This window comes from Hirundo rustica, chromosome 12 (genome assembly GCF_015227805.2).
Source record: "Hirundo rustica isolate bHirRus1 chromosome 12, bHirRus1.pri.v3, whole genome shotgun sequence".
NCBI lineage: Eukaryota > Metazoa > Chordata > Aves > Passeriformes > Hirundinidae > Hirundo > Hirundo rustica.
The window spans coordinates 18,243,925-18,263,431 of record NC_053461.1 but is presented as its reverse complement, the minus strand read 5'-3'; the positions used below and the strand labels follow the sequence as shown (position 1 = coordinate 18,263,431).

The window sequence follows — 19,507 nt, the reverse complement described above, 5'->3', positions numbered from 1 at the left end:
TCAGCGAGAGCCCCAGGAGCTGCTGAGCCCTGGAAGGAGCCACAAGCAAAGCCCTTCACACTCAGGAGCTAAAAGGGTACAAGCGGAGAGCAGGGAGAAGAGATTGTGAGCTGCAGCACATCAAAGGCTTAGTGACATTGAAGTAATAAGAAACAATGAATATTTAACTCCCAGTTCACATTAAAAAAAAAAAAAAAACCCATTAATGTTTTATTTTGTCATCCATAATGAAACAAGGAATTGGGCCAGAGGTTCTTAGTGATATCTCTGTGGTGCACAAGGAAAATTGCTGGGCCAAAAGCAAGGCAGGAGCGGGCAGCTGAGGGCCATGGCAGCCTGGGCTGGGGCTCTGGCAGCCTCGGTCACAAAGCAGCACTGCTCTGCGCTCTGGAGCGTTTGTGGAGGAGGAACAGGAGCCCAGGGCAGCGTGACGTGGATTGCAAATCTCAAACCTGACCTTGCCAGGTGTGGATAACCAGGCCTTGGGACACACCTGAGTTCCAGAGAACGCTCTTATACCAGCCGAGGTTTCAGCTTCCCTGCTGTAACTCACTCATTTATGACATCCAGGCCCCACCAGGGCAGATCTGATTTGCATATCCTATTACTTATCACAGCATTTAGCCACAGGCCCCTCTGGAGAGCGCATTATCAAAGATTAGGGACTGATTTGACCAAAGACTTCCCTGGAGAGCAGCAGTGCTCCGGTGCAGGAGACACAACTGCTGCTCATCCCAAGCGTCAGGGATGAGTAGGGAAAAGGTTAAAGCTTCCTGCTTTGGATCCTCTCCAGTTTAAACCAGCCATTAGTCCCTAATAATTTAATTTATTTGCATTAATGGACCAGGGAGTCAATATTTGTGTTAGCTTATCGTGCAAAACAATTTGAAATATTCTTCTAAATCTGGTTCAATTTCATTTCTTAATGCTAAAGCACCTTTATTTCATGAGATACCAGGAGCCTAATTAACATTTCATGCTTATTACTTAGGCTCAGCCTCGCAATAATCAGCTCCTAAACCCAGCTTCCACAGGACTCTGCTTGGAGTGTTTAATCCTTTGGTATCTGCAGTGCACCTCTGATTTGCCATGAATTTACATCAAGCTGATTTGTTTCTATTCTCATACCTGCACCCCTCTTGCTAATTAAAAGAGAAAAATCAGTGTGTTGTTGTCTCTGCAGCTGGGGTGTTTATTTCCTCTCCTCCTTCTCACCTTCTTCCTCTGAACTTCTTTTGCCTACAAGGCGCAAAGTACTGAGTGATTTCCAGACACAGAGTTCCTGAATTTAATCTAAATTAAGCCCCACGTCCAATTTGATAACAAATCCCTGCAATGTAAGTATTCACACTTGGTAAATACTGCATGATTGTAATTACAAAGTTAAAAATCACAACATGAAAGTGTTGATTAATGCTTCAAAGCAGATTTCCCAGCATTCTGCACATGGAATCCATCTGATTCATCCTATATGTGATTGCTCTGTTTGGCCTCAGGCTGAAAAATTAAATTTTTCAAACTATTTCTTCCCACTATAAATGTTTCTGCTGGGAAAATTGGCTTGCTTCTTTCTTTCTTTCTCATTTAAAGATCTTTGAATTCAAGCCATACAGTCAATAAATTCATTTTGAGTTCATTGTGTTCTGGGAACACCAAGGTGGGGTTTTTTTACTACAACAGACATCATCCCTGAGTGGGAATTGTGACTTTGGGAAGCTGAGTTGCTAAATTTCAAAAGATTCTGCTATAGGAAGAATCAACAAACAGTCCATTTTTTTTTTCCCTGGTCCTTTTCCACAGGGTTTCACCTGCAAGTGAGGAAGAAAGCTACAGCTGGAAATGCACCATTCCTACTCCCAAACACTCCGAGAAAGCTGGCTGACCCAAAGATGTATTCGGATTTATTTCCAAGCCTGAGACAGAATAAAACCACCTTTCTGGAGTTGCAGGAGCATCCTTCTGAGAAAGAGCTGCATTCCCATGCCCTCCTTTTCCAGGAATCAGCTCTGAATGCAAGGCTGAGCTTTCTGTGCCTATCCAAGAGGGGTTTGGGAACCTGCACCGCTGATAATTAACATCCCCCCTGAGCTGGAGCATCCCTGCTGACTTCCCTACCAAGAGATGCAGCATTTTAATATTAAACAGCAACAGGGGGGGAAAAAGAGGGAGGGCATGAGAGGGAAAAAAAAATAAAATTAAGTTCTTGAGTTTCGGTGCCTGAAAGGGATCAAATCCAGTCTGAAAATATCAGTTTGGCCAGTTACGGACAGGGCTCTCAGAGCTCAGTGTCAGCTCAGACAGATGAGCTGGATAGTCACAAATTCCTCACCCACCACTCAGAAATGACTCCTCTTTAGCCCAGCAAGCAGCAGCTCTGCTGGCAAACTGTGGGGGAAGATAAGATCCCACCCAAGCAGAGCTTTTCCTGTACATATTCCATGGATTCTGGGCAGAGTGTGCCGTGAGGGGGTGAGGGACCCATGGCTCCTGTTGCTGCTTTCATCAAATTTCATTTTTTTGCAGCTGCAAAAGCCTGTACATGGAGAATGAAAGCTTCTTTTATGGAAGCAGGAGTGGAAAAAAATCCCAATCACCCCAATGCTCATGGAAAAGAAGGTGAATTCTATTAGGAAAGTCAAACAGGCACTAAAATTCCCTCCTCAGTGGTATCTGCCAGGCCTTCCACAGATAGATGGGAAAAAATCATTGATCTAATTCACAAAATGATCACCATCAATATGAAAACCTAAACATACCAATTCTGGACATCCAACATCCTGAAACTTCACCCTACTGATATTCCTGTGGAGAATATTTATCCTGTTGTTCCTTTGGAGAAATGTCAGCAGAGCTCTGAGCAGAAAGGAAAACTGAAGGACTGATTAAACCACATTTAAACCAGGAGAACACGCAAAGCTGAGTGTTTTCCAGGATCATTAAAAGAAACCTTAATTACAGAACCCGGGTTTATCTGTGTCATCCAATGTCACAATACTTCAAGGGAGGTGATGAGGAGAAAAAGGCAAAACTCCCCAACAACTGCATCCAGCAGCAGAGCAGTATCTGCATTATTCATCATCAGTCGTGCAGTGGCAGATCCAAAATAATTAGTATTATTCACATTAACTTGTGCAATTCCCCTGCCTAAAGAGAAGCCATAAAGAAATGTAAAGTAATTATAGAGCAGAGATGCTCTGAACGGGCTGGGAAGTTCTGGTGGAGCAAAGCTTGGAGGGAAGAGCAAGAACAAAACTTGGTAATAACAACTGGCAAAAAATAATGCAGGTGGCAAAGGAGAAAAGTAAATTAATTGAACATTCTGGTCTGTACCTCACAGATTAGGGAAAGCTGTGACTTTGTGGCAAAAAGGGGAAAAAAAAAAAAAGGGAAACAAAAAAGAAGTAAAAAGGAGACACAAAGTAACAGTGGAGAAGAAACAGAAAAGGAACAAAAATCAACAAGATATAAAAATGGATATAGAAAATATTTTAAAATATTATATTTTTTATTTATGCTCTTTCAGTCTCAGCTTTCCTGACAAAAAGCTAGGACAGAGTCCTATTAAATGTGGCACAGAAGCCTGGAATGGTTTGGGTTGGAGGAAATCTTAAATCCCACCCAGTGCCACCCTGCCATGGCAGGGACACCTCCCACTGTCCCAGGCTGTCCCCAATGTCCAACCTGGCCTGGGACACTGCCTGGGACAGCCACAGCTGCTCTGGGCACCCTGTGCCAGGGCTCACCACCCTCCCAGGGAGGAATTCCTCCCCAGTACCCCATTAACCCTCTTCTCTTCCAGTCCAAAGCATTTCCTCTTGTCCTATCACTATTTTTTCCCGATGAAAATCAGAAACTTTTATCCCTACAAGGACCCCTGTCTGAAGAAATAATCGACATTTGCTTACTGTCCATATAGAGCCAAAGGCAGAATCACCACCAAGGTAACATCAAAGTTAGCAAGAGATTCCAGCAGAGTTTGACTCTCACCTCTAGAAGGAATTGCAAGAAACTCCAGCACGGTCTGGATAAATCTTCAGGATCTGCAAGGGCGCTGCCTCGACGTGCAGCTGTCCCCATTTATTACAGAGACAGAAAGAAGCTGCCTTTCTTCAGAAGGAGCCAAAAAGAAGAAGAAGAAAAAAAAAAAAAAAAAACCAAAACAAAACTGCCAGGCAAAACCTGGCACATCCCAGAGCAGCCAAAGCTGGAGCTCATTAGCTGGGAGTTCCTGGGGACTGCACCTCCTCCTGCCAGCTGGGAGTGCTCAGCCCAAATGGTTGTGGAAGGATACTCTAAAAATCCAAGCAGTGCTGAAGAGAACCTGATTTCCAGCAGAGGAAGTCGAGGGTTTTCTGAAAGGTGCCCACAAACACCTGAGCCCGAGTTTTTCAAAGCTCAAATGTATCAGAGACACACTCAGCGAAGGAAACCCAGTGCGTCTGCTCAGCAAACATCTGGCTAAAAAAATCTCATTCCTCTCTGACCCAGAAGACAGAAAAGGTAAAAGGAAGTGTTCCAGTAAAAGTTGTGTTGTAAGAAGCAGAAAGCACCAGACACTTGAGAATAAACTCAGATGTCTCAGCTCTGCCCAGCAGCTCTGAGGGGACGTCAGGCACAGCTGGGAGATTGAGAAAGCAGCGTTTGTCAAGAGATAAAAGAAAACAAAAGGGAAAAAAAAATCATAACAGCAACAACAAAACCCACAAAACATCTGGGCTAAGACCGGAATTCAGAAATCCCGACTTTATAGACAAAAATCCTGACCTTACACCGAGATTGTGCAACAACCAAGGCTCTGAGCTGCACAACTGCAGAGACAAAGAGAAGGTGGGGAGACAGACAAAACCAGAAAACACCAACTCAATCTTGGGGAACCACATCCCAAACATCTCCCCGAGGTGCTCTGACACCACCACAACTCCCAAACCCTGCCTTGCACACCACGAACCCCACAAGATCTCACATCTGCTCCTTTCTGGGGACACCAGCCATCAACCAGCCATGAGACCCCCAAAGCAGTTCAGAAATTCCAGACCTTCTCTGTGGTCCTCCTCCTCCTCACTGCTCTGGATGGCTTTGGGACCTCTCTCGTGCCCTCATGCTCCTCCTGGGTTGATGCCACCTCTGTTCCTCCAGGATTTCCGCTGTCTCTGCCCCCCGGAGCAGCTTCCCCAAGGAACCCTGACAGTTCCAGGGAGTTTAACCTGAAATGCTCTGCAGATGCACTGAGTGGCCATTCGAGCAGTGACTCATCTTTTCTGGGAGCCTTTTAAGGAGCTGGGCTGGCACATTTTCAAGGCGCGTTTCTTAATCCCGAGTTTTGCAATTTGCGGGGTGATACATCCCGGAGCTGGAAATGTGGATCAGATGGCAGCAGAACCACATTTATCAGGGGAAAAGCGTTTAGCACCAGATTTTGCTGGATGTGGCACTTGCAAAGGGCAATCCTAAAATATCTGAGTTTGTCCTTCTGCCCTATCTCAATTAACTCCTCTTTTAAAGGGAGGCAGCTGAACTTGGCCAAGGAAGACATAAATTCTCTCTTCTGTCACAGCTGAGCAAATGACATTTTAATTTTTTTTTTTTTACATAATTCCTCAACTCTGCTCACTTCTGTCTCTGACTCTCAGAGCTATCTGAAACTTTTCCAAAGATTTTTGCTTGTTTGTTTGTTTGTTTGTTTTCAATTACCAGCATCCTATCCCCCACACCTGCTTTCATTTTCTGGGGGGTGTTCTGTTAAGATCAGCTTGACAATAAATTTTATGCAGCCAAACTACTGAAAGCAACATGAAACTCTGAGTAATTAGTGTGTAAATAATTAACACTCAAGTAAGATCACTACCAGCATAGCTAGGCTATGAAGGCCTCTCACACAATTTCTCTTAGATCACCATGAAATGTTTCTACACCTTCGTTTTCCCACCCTCAACCTGCAAATTACAGCGAGGACCAGGAGGGTCTCAGGATTCACCAGAAGACCCTGCACCAATTTATGATGTATGGCAGCTTTTTTATCAATTACATTTCCAAACAGTAAACCATTTTTGGTTATTCTGAATCTTCTAGCAGAAGTCAGTGTGCACCTGCCTTTGCTACGTCACCAAGCTGCTGCTCCTCTGCAACTTCCTGGTGAGATAAAAGCCTGGAACTACTTTTATCCATCTTTTCAATGGATTGCAGATGGGTGAAAGTGGCAGTCTTGGAGACAAAAAAAACCCCAACCCAGCTGAGTCAGAGAAATCTGATGATTCATCCAAACCCATGGGAAGAGGAAGGAAAGAGATCTGGCCCCATATCTTGCTGTAAAACAAATAAATAAATCCAGTGCATCCAGGTCACTAATTTGGAGAACTCAGCTGGGAACTGGATGACCTCCTCCACAGAAAGTCACAAATTAACATCCTCCATTGCTAATTAAGCCAATTCCTTATATTAGACTTCTCAATGAGGTGTGATGGAAGTCTGGAGAGATTAACACCAAAATAATATTCCTGAATTATTATTTTATTAAATATTTCCTGGTCAGTAACGGAGCAGGGATCAGCACCAGCTCAGTCCCTGAGGAGCAGGGTGCCAGCCCAGGATCTGGCTGTCAGATCTCCTACCTGAGCACACGGAACACAACATTTACTTTTTCTACAGATAAATACACATCTGCGGTCTGTAAAGGCCACTTAACTCACAGCAAGGTGAAGAATCAGTGATGTTAATTCTATATTTCAATACTGAAAATCTCTGTTCTTTGCAGTTCTGCCACTCTGCAGCAAAACACTCCCTTACCTTTTCACACACACAGGAAAAAAAAAAAAACAACCAAACAATTCCTTCAACACATTGATTCTTTTCTTGATGTATTTCTCCCCCAAATGGTGGCACAACACTCCTTTGCTGCCCTAGGTGCCACAATCATCCTCCATCAGCAGCATCCAGACCTTGGTTCTTGTCCCCTGTGGGATCCAGAGAGGCACTTTTCCCTCAGACACAGCTCTAAATCCCAGCTCACCTGTCCTGCAAGTGGGAGAATGGCTTTGAACAGCACCAGTGCCACGAGAGACCCAAGCTCAGGTTCATCCTAACATCAGGCAACCTTCTCTCACTGCTCTTTAATACTGCCTACAAGAAGGGAAAATAAAGTTTCAGGGCTGGCCATGGCCAGCAATCCTCAGGGAGTCCAAAGGCTGGTGATGGGAACTTCAAAAAAAAAACCTGTCAAAAGCATCAGCAGCCCTGAGGGAAACAAATGTCCGTGTTCCAGCCCCTTGGCTGAAGAAATCCTTTGGTGAGTGGCATCGAGAACTGCTCCTCATTGCAAAGCGAGTAACAAGTTTTGCCAGTGCTTTCTGAATGTGTGGCTGCTTTGGTGTTTGGAGTGCCTTGGCAAGGCTGAAATAGGGAAGTCTTTGGTAAAGGCACTGCTTCCCAATAAAATGTTTCTGAAAGTAAAAATGCCTCTGTTATCACCTTTGTGATGAAATAATGGTTTATTCAGTGCCAGGCTGGGCTTTCAGAGTTTTACTGAAAAATGCTGGATTATCCAGTCTCTGCCCCAGCAGCTCTGGGGACTGACTCATCCTCACCCAGCAGCACCCAGAGGTGTTGGGAGACCCCAAAACAGCCCTTCTAAAGGAAGTCACCAACATTCTCCAAGATAAAAACTCAAATATAAACCCTTCAGAGGTGAAAATCCTGGGTGACGGGCAGGGCTCTGGCAAAAACCGCACATCTTGACGGGGGAGATACGGGTTATAATGTTGAAAACGACTGGATTAATGAGAACTGGGTGGTTTTTTTTGTTTTGTTTTGTTTTGTTTTTCCCTTGGCAAAGGGAAAAAAAAAGAAATGCTCTTTTCTGGGACAGCCTGTTGAGGAAATGAGGCTCTTTACGCTTGTGCAGCCTGTCCCAGCTATCCAAACCCCTCCATCGGGGGAGCTGCAAAGGAAAGGAACCCCAGCCAGTGCTTCCACTGAGAAAAAAAGACATTGCAAATTCAGTTGGAGAGCAGCTGACTGGCAAATCTCAGCGCATTTGCTGGCAGCCCGGGCAGGCTGTGAGTAACCCAGGAGCCTGCTGGGGAGGGCAGAACGGCCACCAGCTCTGCCCCGTGCAGGCAGTAAGGAAGCAAGACTGCCTTTCAGGTTCACAGGTTACAGAACATCTTGTTTTGTAAGAAAGGCTCAATTTTTAATTACCTGGAATTGCTTTCCCTGTTATTCTGTGCTCTAGGGTTATTAGGAACTTTTTTAACATAAATCTGCATTGTAGAGCTGCAAACGCGAGTTGGTTAATGAAAACAACTACCCTGTGGGGACACACGCAGCAGCTCAATAGATGATCAAAAAAGCCTTTTTTGCATCATTTATCTGCAGGATTTTGTGAAAGAATTAAGAAGAATAAGCATTTCTCTAATGCAAGCATGAGGCATCCTTGAAAATATCGATCCCCCCCACAAAACCAGTTTGCCCAGAACCACTGCACAGCAACAAAGAGCCCCTCAAGCCCGAAATGAAATCATTAAGCAGCAAGAACTCGGTGAAGAGCTCTCCTTGCCCAGCGGAGGAGGTTTCATGGCGCTGCTGGCCCGTTCATTAATTCCCAAATGAGGGATGACGAGCGCAGACAGTGTCCCTTTGTCTCGCAGCCGAGTCCCTCGTTAGTGGGTGTCCCCTCACCCCTGTCCCCGAGACACAACTTGTGCTGTGACCACAGAGACCTCGTGGGCAGCTCCAGCCAGCGCAAACTGACCGCCAGAAAGGATCCAGGTTATCCCTCAGCAGCCTCTTCCCAGGGAAAAACCCGCCCTGGCCCCATCCCAGTGCCCTCACACCTTCCAGCAGCTCCTCTCCCTCAGGCAGGAGAGATCCAGCCTCAGCCCAAGCAGGGATTCACCCAGGATTCCGACTGAAGTGTCTGTATTTCAGAGTTTTACTGAAAAATGCTGGATTATCCAGTCTCTGCCCCAGCAGCTCTGGGGACTGACCCATCCTCACCCAGCAGCACCCAGAGGTGTTGGGAGACCCCAAAACAGCCCTTCTCTGGGAAGTCACCAACATTCTCAAAGATAAAAATTCAAATATAAACCCTTTAGAGATGAAAATCCTGGGTGATGAACAGGGCTTTGGAAAAAACCACACATCTTGACTGGGGAGATACGGGTTATAATGTTGAAATGGAGTGGATTCATGACAAGAGGGGTTTTTTTGTGGTTTGTTTTTCCACTTGTTTGGAGAAAAAAATAAAAATATGTGTCTGCCTGCCAGGCAGCAGATTCCAGGGAAACAAGCCTTTGGAAAAGCTGTGGCTGTTCAGTCTGGGAGAGCGAGAACAGCCCTAACCCCAAGCCTAAACCTAACCCAAACCCTAACCCAAGCCTAACCCTAACCCAAATCTTAATCCTAACCCAAGCCTAACCCTAACCCAGCCTTAATTCAAGGACTCATGTCCTTGAATTTAATGAGGCAACAGCACTTAGGGCTGACTCTTCCTAAATGTATATACAGAAATAATTCCCTTGTAATGAACTCTGTGGCAACTGGCTTTGCCCTTCCTCTAATGATAATAAATTCCATCCAAATCATCCCAGGCACTGAACAGCCCCTGCCCTGTGCAGGGACAGAGGAACAACTACACTGAGGGGAAAAGGTGCATCAGGGCACTGAGCAATAACTCATTGCCCTGCTTTGCCATACCCAGACACAACCAATGGATTTGGTAGGATAAAAAATGTTAAGCTTGGCATGGAAACATTAAGAAGAAACTGGTTTTTTTCTTTTTTTTTTTTTTTTTTCAAACGGAGCAGTGAGGAAATATGCAAAGTGAGAATTCTCCAAGAGATGTCTGCCTGCTTGGAAATCCTATTTCCAGGCAGCCACAGGAGATGGTGCCACCAAATAAACAGATTAAAACCCACGGGCTGTCGCTACGACTGAACAACGATCCATCTCAGAGCTGCTCAGGAACAACTTCTACAGCAGCAATTTATGATGTGGCCCGACAGGAAGGGTTTGGAGAGAACATGTCAATAACTCAGCAGCATTTAAAGAAAACCCTCAAGTCATTTGTCTCGTCTCTGTCAGGCCCGACTCGGGCGAGGCGCTCCGTGAGGAGACAGCAGCTCTTACAAACGGGAGCTGCGGCGGCTTTCCAGCCTCCTGCTGCTGCCAGCTGCCTGATTTGGGTGGGCAGGGCACAATCCTGGGAGCCTCCTCAGCCCGCAGGTGTGGCACAGAAAGCAGGGATCCATCCCTGGCATCCCTAAGGAGCAGCCAACGCCGGGGCGGGGAGAGGCGCCAACAGCGCGCGGCAACTTGTGCCAGCGTGTCCTCGTCACCACCCTGAGCGTTTGTCACGGACAGGACAGACGGACACTGCACCCCGCGCTGGCTGGGGACAGCAGGGCAGGGCTGGTGCTGCCCAGAGCTGGCACCTCCCCAGGGCAGGGACGGAATGGCCAACGCCACCTCTGCCCTGGCGGGAGACGCGCGGTTGGGTTGTTCTCTCCTGGAGAAACCTCCGCTCCGGGAATCCCGTGGGGATCAGGAATCCGGGAGGGGTCAGAGCGTCAGAACTGGGATTCGGAGTCTCAGGAAAGGAGGCAGCTCCTGCACAGCCACGCCAGTCACCGCTGCCTCCAGATGGAACACTGGCAGTGCCAACAGAATCCCATCTGCACGCTGCCGCTTTCTGCGGCTTCCACGTTACCACAACCTCAGAGAAAAATCAAAATTTTCTCATTTTCTAACTTCTAGACTGATTGTCAGTTCCTAATTTTTATTAACTTAATATTTTACCTAGTAAGGAAAAAAATATACTTTTTTTTTTTTTCTTTCTTATTTTTCAACCAACATTTCTGGGTTTGCTCCACTGACTTAGTTAGGGCTGTGTTATTTACCTGAACTGGCTTCCAAAATAAATGCCATTGGTAAATTATTTCTCTAATCCTCTTCACAGGATCCAAATCTCTATACATAGCATTTGCTTATCTACTTTTTGCTACTTATTCTTACATTTTTAATCACTTTCCATTCTCTGGCATTCCCTTATGCTATTCTGTCAAATAACAAATCTAGAAAATAATTCAATAGTAGCTCAGTCACTTTCAGAAAATGAAATTATATTTCCATTTTCTGAAGGGTACTGCGTTGTTTTGTGCTTTTAAATTATTTCTTTTATTCCAAAGCACAGGACTGAAGGTACTTTAATATCACATCTGTCTCAGAAATCCCTAAGTGGAAGGTGGTATTGCAGAAAAGAGGAATATTCTTCATAGCAGAATGAAATGCATTAACATTCCAAATCTGCAGGGGCAGGACTTGGAATAAACTATTGAAGCATAACAAAAATAACCCCCAAGCTGCAGTTTTTTGAGATCTCAGAACGTGTGGTTTATCACCCTTTTTTAATACATTTATCATATTTACCATGGATTTATTGTTCCAATATGCCTTTTGCCATCATCATGAGAAGCAGTGCACTGCTACCAAGCTCTAAAAATCCCAGTGCTCGCCAAGATGGGTAAGATTTCCAGTTTAACCCTTCCCACCCCTCTAAGTCCTCTGTGTTGGATGCTTGAGCTGCCCAAAACCAACCCTTCCTCCCCCTGCTGCTGCTGTTAAACTGGATTTGCTCCACCAAGAGTGGCTGACCTGAGTGAGGATCAGACACCAGGACAGCAAAAAAGGGCAGGAAATGCTATAGGAGAACATAACCACACCTGTAAAAACAATAATAAAGCTGCCTGGTTATCGTGGGTTGGGTGAGTAATGCAGAAATGTGGATCTTCAAGTCTTCCAAACCACCTAATGAAGACTTAATTAAGCAATAAGAAGTCGTTCATATAAATCCTAATGAGTTTTTCTAACCCTTCAGTAGTTGAATTAACCATGATTAATCAGAAAAAAAATAAAGATGGTCACTTACAAAGGAACCTTTTGATTTTGGTGACAGATCCCTTCATCTTACCTTGCCTGCAAAAAGGAATTGTAAAGGTAAAGGGAAACATTAGTCCATTATCTACCTGAGAAAGAACTGCAATTCACAAAAGGCTGGTATTTTTCCTACATCTTTTTTAACCTCTTTCTTCGCAAAAAGATGTTTTACAGTGACCAGATCCTCAAGAGGATTCATTTTAACTTGGAGCTTGGACCACAATCTGAGCAGAGAGCTGAGGACTGTGCGGCTAAGATACAGCTGGATGAGTCATTAAGGGTTAAATTCCTCCTGAAATGCTTCTGAACCTGCTGAAGTTCTCTATGAACTACCAGGAATTAGTTTTTAGCGCTCTCTGGAATGACTGAGAGCAAGGGATGGTCAAACAGAGCAGCTGTTTTTACAAATTGGAAAAAGGAGGTCTCCTTAAGTCTGAATTCAGATCACTGGAAGACACAGGAGCAAATGGATAAACAATTAAATTATAAGTGCCTCCAGGAATATAAAGTGAGAAGAAACTGCCAAGATGTGAAGTTCTAATCACCTCAACCCAGGCTTTTTTTTTTTTTTTTTTTTTTTTAAATCAGGATAATTACCCTATCACAGGAGGGAATTGGTTGTGATATACTTTGAATAGACAGACAGAATATGTTTGTCACAGTAAGGTCCATTCAACAACTGGTTGAATAAACACTCTCAAATATTATTACACTGACAATAAACACACTCAAAGATTATTTTTTGTCCGTCCACTTCCAAATTGAGGGCCCACACCAGCACACCTGCACAGGTTTTTGACTTGGCCCCGTATTTTCATGTGTTGTACGCAGTGTGAGGGTTTCACCAGGACCCTAAAGGACAACACTTACGGGGGAAAACAATCTGAAATAATGAAGACAATTTAATAAGAAGATATTCATAGTCCTGCTTATTTTGGGAATAACCAAGGGCAAGCTTTAAAATATGTGGGGGGGTTTTTTTCAAACAGGCAGCGGGAACAGAGGTTGGAAAGGATAAAATCCAAGCGTGAGTCAGCAAGGAGAGGCTGCTGCCAGACACAAGTGGTGTTTGGGGAAAAATTACCAGATGTTAACCACAGGACACAGGAGGTAATTATCCACGTGAAATTCAGAGAGCATGACCCAGAAAGGAGGATGTTTGCTCACTCCAGCAAGAGAGAGGGTTGGAAAAGGGGCATGGCAGCAATATTCCAACACGTGACAGGGTTTAATTAAGAAAGCTCCAATCAGTTGTACTTTGGGAACACCACTAGCGGCTGCCTTAATTCACTGAGAGGGAAATTGAGGCCAGATAATATGGAAAGCTGTCTGAGCTATACAGTTAATCATTTTCATAAATTATCTGCAAGAAAGCTGCTGTGACCCATTGCTGGGAGCTCCTAAAATGACCTTGACACCACCACCTCTGCTGGAGGCAGGGGATGCACTGGGGTCCAGAGGGCTCAGCTGGTTGACCCCTTAAATCTGTGCCAAATTTGCATTCTACCCCTTATTTTTAGCGTCAAACCCAAATAAACAACATCTTATAGAAACATTATTGTCTCCTCTGGAACAAAACCATTTAATTTGGCACAATTAACTGCTGCAGCACCAGCCTTGTGATATCTTCCTTTTCAAATTCATATTGGATACCTTCGAGCCAGCCCAGCCTTGTTGTTGTCCACACCTGAGAGTTCCCAAAGCATCTCCCCCTAAAAGCACATCTTCATCCCAGTGCTCCCAGTTTTGTTTTTTCCAAACAGACACAGTGGCATCAAACAAACTAGGAAAAGCTCCCTTGTTACACTTGGGGTAAAAAACCCCCAAACATTGGGTTTTTAACATGATCTTCTCCATGTTATCCTCAAGGAAAAGCCCTCAGGGGGAAAGGGGCGGCATGTAATAAACCTCCCTCATTGTGATATTTGTACAACATATTCTTCCTCATCTTTCCTTGATTCTCCATACATTTGCTGGTCCCATCCAGCACTTTGCAGCAAAGCTTATTTCATCATCAAAGCAGAATTTTATACTTCAATTTACTGAAGTAACAAATGAGCTTTGCTGATGCTGAATTTAACTTTGTCTTTTTATGTGATTTTATTAACTCGTTTATATAAAACTGGATTACACAATATTGCCAATCTATTTTCTCTGTGTCTACAAGTATCTGGTAATACAGCAGATAAATCTGAAATAATAGGAATAACAAAAGTACCATTGTGCACGGTTATAGCTTGTAGCACCCAAAATCAGACATCATTAGTAACAAATGACGATATTATATAAAAGAAACACCATCTGAAAACTGATTTTACACGGCATATTAAAGACTTGATGGCTCAGGAGATGGGTAATAGAATAAAAAGCCTTTTATCTCAAGGTCATCAATTCAAATCCAAGTCAGACCGATAGCAACTGAAAGCTATTTGATGAGAGTGCTAATGAGCCCAGCCTTGTTACTGGAAATTTAAGAACACCCCAGCATTCTGCTGCCCTGGGAGGGAAGTCAGGGAGGTTTGGAGGAGCAGATCCAGCCCAGGAGGCAGAGCTGTGCTTCCCTCGTTATCCACAGCCAGCCCCAGGCTCTCCCTGCTCTGCTCCAAAATTCTGCAGAATTCACTGCTGGGAAGGCTGAAAAAGAGGGCTGTACTTGCAGCACCCCGAGTGACCACTTCAAATGATGCAGAGGCAACGCTCCTCTGAGCTGTAACAATTCCAGGTATTAAAGCATCACTTTTATTTGATATCTCACTATTTTCCCGGCGTGGATCAAATAATGTGCCAAAGCAAACCAGTGCAGGGAGAGAAAAGAATCCCTGTGCAAACTCCAGCAACTGTTGAGCTGCTCTGACACCAGCCAGCAAATAAAGCAGAGCGAGATATTGCACGGCTTGACAAGCAAACTCAAAATATCCTCCGATAAAATCCCTGGAATAATTTCCTTTGTTCTGGTATAATACCTGCACAGCTCTTTGTTGGCTATGGTATTAACATGATGCAAAGCACTGATAAGAACCCCACTGATGTTGTCCTTTTTATGCTGAATGAGATTTTTAATGAAAATTCCCTTCCAATAAAAGCAACAGAACACTAGAGATGAATTTTCGATTATTTTCAAATTAAAAAAAAAAAAAAAAAAAAAAAGCATCTCAAAAGGAATTTGCTTCCTTGTCTTTCAGAGGAGAAACTCAGTGTTGAATCAACATCTACAAATACCTGTGTGCAGGTGTAACTGAGGACACAGAGAAGCACCAGGGTGACATAATCATTGTAATCTGAGCAACCTGGGCTGGTGGAAAATGTCCCTGCCCGTGGCAGGGGTTGGAATGAGATGATCTTCAAGGTCCCTTCAAACCCAAACCATTCCCTGATTCTGTAGGAACTTGGAAAGCGTTCCCCAAAATCGCCGGAGCCCACAGATTCCTTTCTGAACCTCCCCAGGTCCCTTCCAGCCTCAATTCTTTCAAGATTCTAATTATTAACCACCTCATGGCTCGCGTAAACTCCATCTTCAGCAGTGCCTGGGTTTAGAAGAGCAGGTTTGGGCTTCAGGAGTGAATAATGGACTCATTTTAAAGGTACCCAGGTGCCTAAAGATGCATTTTACAACCAGCTTTGGCTTACCATGTCTGGATAATCAATTCCCTTAATTCAATTTTTCCCCAGTGTAACAACCATTAGAAACTGAGCCCTTACACAGGGGAGACGGCAGAAATCCCCAAACTCTCACTCTTCTGCTGTCTAGAGATGCCTGAGCACCTACAGTTCCTCAGCTAAACCCCTATGGATGCCTCTTACTTCAGTGCTGAGCCCTCTAACTTATTCCTAAATCCTGAAAAATTCATATTTATAACAGTGGGAACAAAACCTTCGAATTTATGGAAGCTCCCCAGAGAGCATCCCAGACTGGTTTGGGTTAGACTGGGCCTTAAAAAACATCTTCTCCCATCCTTGCCATGACCGGAGACACCTTCCACTGTCCCAGGCTGCTCCAAGCCCCGATGTCCAACCTGGCCTTGGACATTTCCAGGGATCCAGAGGCAGCCACAGCCGCTCCGGGTACCCTGGGTCGCCCTCTCCACCCTCAGAGAGAGTATTTCTTCCTAATATTTGATCTAAACCTACTCCCTGACAGTTCCACATAAATTTTGTATCCCACATCAGCCCAAGATGTTCACCTCTGGAGCAGCTGTGCGGCCTCCAGCACTGGATTAACAATTTCCCCCCTTCCTCAGGATTTTTTCCCCTTCCAAGTTCTCAGGATTTACCGATTCTGATTACCTGAGGTTAAAACTAGAACTTTCCCCCAGCTTGCAGCACCAAATGACCCACCATACTGCACGTCTATCCAGCATACTAACTGTCAAAAATACAGAAAATACAGGTTTGAGCGGATTTTGGAGTGTAGAAAAATCCCAAATCCATCAGTTAAGGTCATTAGCTCATGTGACACAACTCACTGAAGTCAATTTTCAAGGATAAGCGTGTGACAAGCTGACTGGAGGAATTCTCCTTTAATGCATTATTAATTCATTTATTATTACAGTTATTATAATCTTTATGCAGGGCACTGAAGTTTAATTTGTTCCCTATGAGCTAATCTTTTTAATGAGCCCTTTCTTCTCCTCAGGATGGGAGCTTCCTCAACCACTTACGGAGCTTTTAAGCAAGTAGAAAATGACAGGACCATGTACCCTCCTCATAAACATATCATGCCTTGAATTTTAAATGAAAATGAAATGAAAATGATTACCAACTTCCCCACTGACAAATATCTTTTAAAAGGTAACGGATTCACCAAAAACGCTCTAAATATAGGGAGCTCATCACACGATGGAATCTTAATTACAATTCCTCCCTCCGACAAAGAGGAGAAACGCATTTAAATAAAAAGCCCCTGTGTGAGCAAATGCAGTTATTTGTGGGGCAGCACAGATGAACTCCAGCCTGGAGCCCCATCTGAATGGCTCTGGGTTCATTCTCTGGTCATGCAGGGCGAGGAGGTCACCAGGCTGATCCCTGCCCTGAAAAGGGTTCAGTCAGAGAGGAAACAGCACAAAAACACAGAAGTGGGTGGTTTGGGTGGGGATCCAAAGGGAAGAAATGCTCCAGTTCCGAACATCCACACTGCAGGCACAGCCCAGCTCCAGCTCTAAAGGCTGCAGCACTTTAGGACTTCCTTGGTATCCAAAAACCACGGAGATGTGGCGCCTGGGGACAAGGGGACATGGGTTAGTGGTGGCCTCGGCAGTGCTGCAGCAGTCAGCTGGATTTGGTGGCCCTAAAGGTCTTTTCCAACCTAAATGATTCTGTGATTCCATGCAGGAAGCTGCTCCAAGTTTGCACTTGGAAGGTTGTACCTGCTTTTCCAGTGTTCCTCCCTGGAAATGGAAGAGCTCAGCCCATGGGTCACCCTCCCAGAGAGAAGATTCGGGGGATAAATGGTAGGAGAAGGTTTTGGAAGTCTGCAAGAGGAAACAACGAAGATTGTCCCCCAAGAAAAGCAGAGTAAATCTTTCTTCTTTTTCAGTTGTACCCAAAAACCAGCCAGCCTTCCATGGTGGCCTTTCCAGCTGGATGGTCTTGACAGAGGGAGAGTTCATCAGCTAACTCACATACACACAAGGAAGTCAGCTTGTCAGGTCAGAGCTGCTCCCACAATGAGATAAATGAAAATATAACCAGATTTTGTGGAGATCTGGACTTAGACAGCAGCTGGTTTCCCACTGCCTGCCTGATTAGCTGGGGTTAATCAGAAATTAGTCTATTATTTTCTACTTGGAACAATCGCTGGCTGTAATGGAAAAAAATTAATTTATCCGTGGGTATAAGAAAAGAATTTTTGAAAAATTCCTAAAACATGTTAAACACTACTCAGACAAACTACATTTTGCCAGTAACTTTCTCATCCTGATTTTCACAGACCACAAAAGTTCACAAAATGAAATTCAGCAGCAGATACAAAGCAGTCTGCTCTCTATAGTAATCAAGGCCGGCGAGCAGAACACAAAATCCTAAAAACTGGCAGCTCAAATGGGAGTTATGGTGCAAATAATTCCCATTGTAGGCAAAACTTTCACCTTGAAGCTCCTGGTAATAAAAGTTGGTGGGAAATGAATATATCGGTAGCCGAGACTCCCTTTTGAGCAGCCACAAAGAGAAAGAAAATAGAATTACAGGAGGATTTGTGTTTTGGGGTTTTTTTTCCTGAATAGGATTTTAAAATAGTTAAATAAATAGACAGAACCTTGCCAATGTGATTATTCCTTCCAGGCACATCTCCCTACAGGAAGGGTCCATGGGCACTAAAATCCCATGAAACAAGCTGTCCTCGAGAAGCCCAAGCCATAAATAACTCCAGGGCTCCAAAGCCTTTTTTCCCTGCTGAACAGTTGTTGGCAGTGCCACCACGAAGGCCCTGCTCTTCCGCTGTTTCTCTTCAACTTTGAGGAAATCCAAGGAAATCCATCCAGCCCCTCCCTGCCCTGATGGCCACCAGCAGCTGCTGGAGAGCAGAATGGGACACTGACCTCGAAACAATCAGGGTGGAATGGTCGCAGCACCTTTCTCTCCAGAACTGAGGGGTTTTTTTTAAATGTAAAATCACAATTTCCTCACCAATTAGTCGCTACAAGAGGATAAAGCCTGGCTTAGGGCGCAGCCCCACGCACAATAACAAATGAATGTTTGCTTGAGTTGCAAAAAGAGAAGACAAACAAGCTCCGTCTGACCTCGGAGCTGTCAGGCTCTGAAAGCATGTCAACATCCTCCAAGGAACTAAAACCACAGGGAATCATTCCAGAACATACCTACGTGCACAAACACATCCTCACACACCTGTCTGTGCTTTTATAGAGAGCTTTTTTTCCAGACAGAGATGGCACCAAACGGGTCCAAAATGGTTACAACGACTTTGACCGCGATGATTCAGAGAGAGAGGCAAATAAAATCGACATCCAAAGCACAAAGATTTAATTAAGCAGAAAAAGATGCATTTTTCTAACCAGTACCTGTGGCTGTTCCCTCATCAGTGCATGGCCAGGCTGTGGTTTTTACATCTGAATCCTTCTCCCCACGTTAGCGCATCTAGAAATAAAGACAGAATTGTGAACTGAGTAATGGCATGTCATACGTTGAATTTATCTAAAATCAGCACCTTTATCAGTGCAATTCCTTCGCTTTATTTATTTTTTTCCCCTGTATGCTGAGTTGCTGTCTGATCTCATTCTCCTTGCCCTTCATTTACCTGGAAACGGAGAGGTTTTTCCATTTTTGAATAACAGAAGCAGCATACCCCATGGAATAGAAAAAAAAAAAAAAAATGGGCTGAAGGGAGAAGATCTGATTTCTATTCTAAATCTGGTTTGTGGTCTTGGAACGAGGCACTTTCCTGCACACTTTCCCTCTCTTGCTTTGCCTTTCTTGCCTGCTTACAGTACAAGCTCTCTGAAGTCTGCTAAGTGTTTATACAGCACCAAACAGATAAGATTCAGCTTTCCTCACAATCACAAGATAACACCAACCCAGAAACAATAAATCTTATCAATCACCACCTACATTATTGCTCTCCTAACAT

General features: G+C 44.4%; 1 protein-coding gene across 8 annotated transcripts in view; it reads right to left on the bottom strand.

The window, feature by feature from the left end:
• Positions 1–19,507, bottom strand: part of CHL1 (cell adhesion molecule L1 like) — a 130,448-nt gene that overhangs the window by 79,436 nt on the left and 31,505 nt on the right. For 5 of the 8 annotated variants that reach the window (XM_040075819.2, XM_040075821.2, XM_040075826.2 and 2 more), the window contains exon 2: positions 18,942–19,017. The gene's annotated coding sequence lies outside the window, so the exon portion shown is untranslated. Of the gene's footprint in view, positions 1–3,987; positions 4,225–5,035; positions 5,225–18,941; positions 19,018–19,507 lie in introns of those variants that run through there. The other 3 variants (XM_040075824.2, XM_040075822.2, XM_040075823.2) reach the window with 2 other exon arrangements.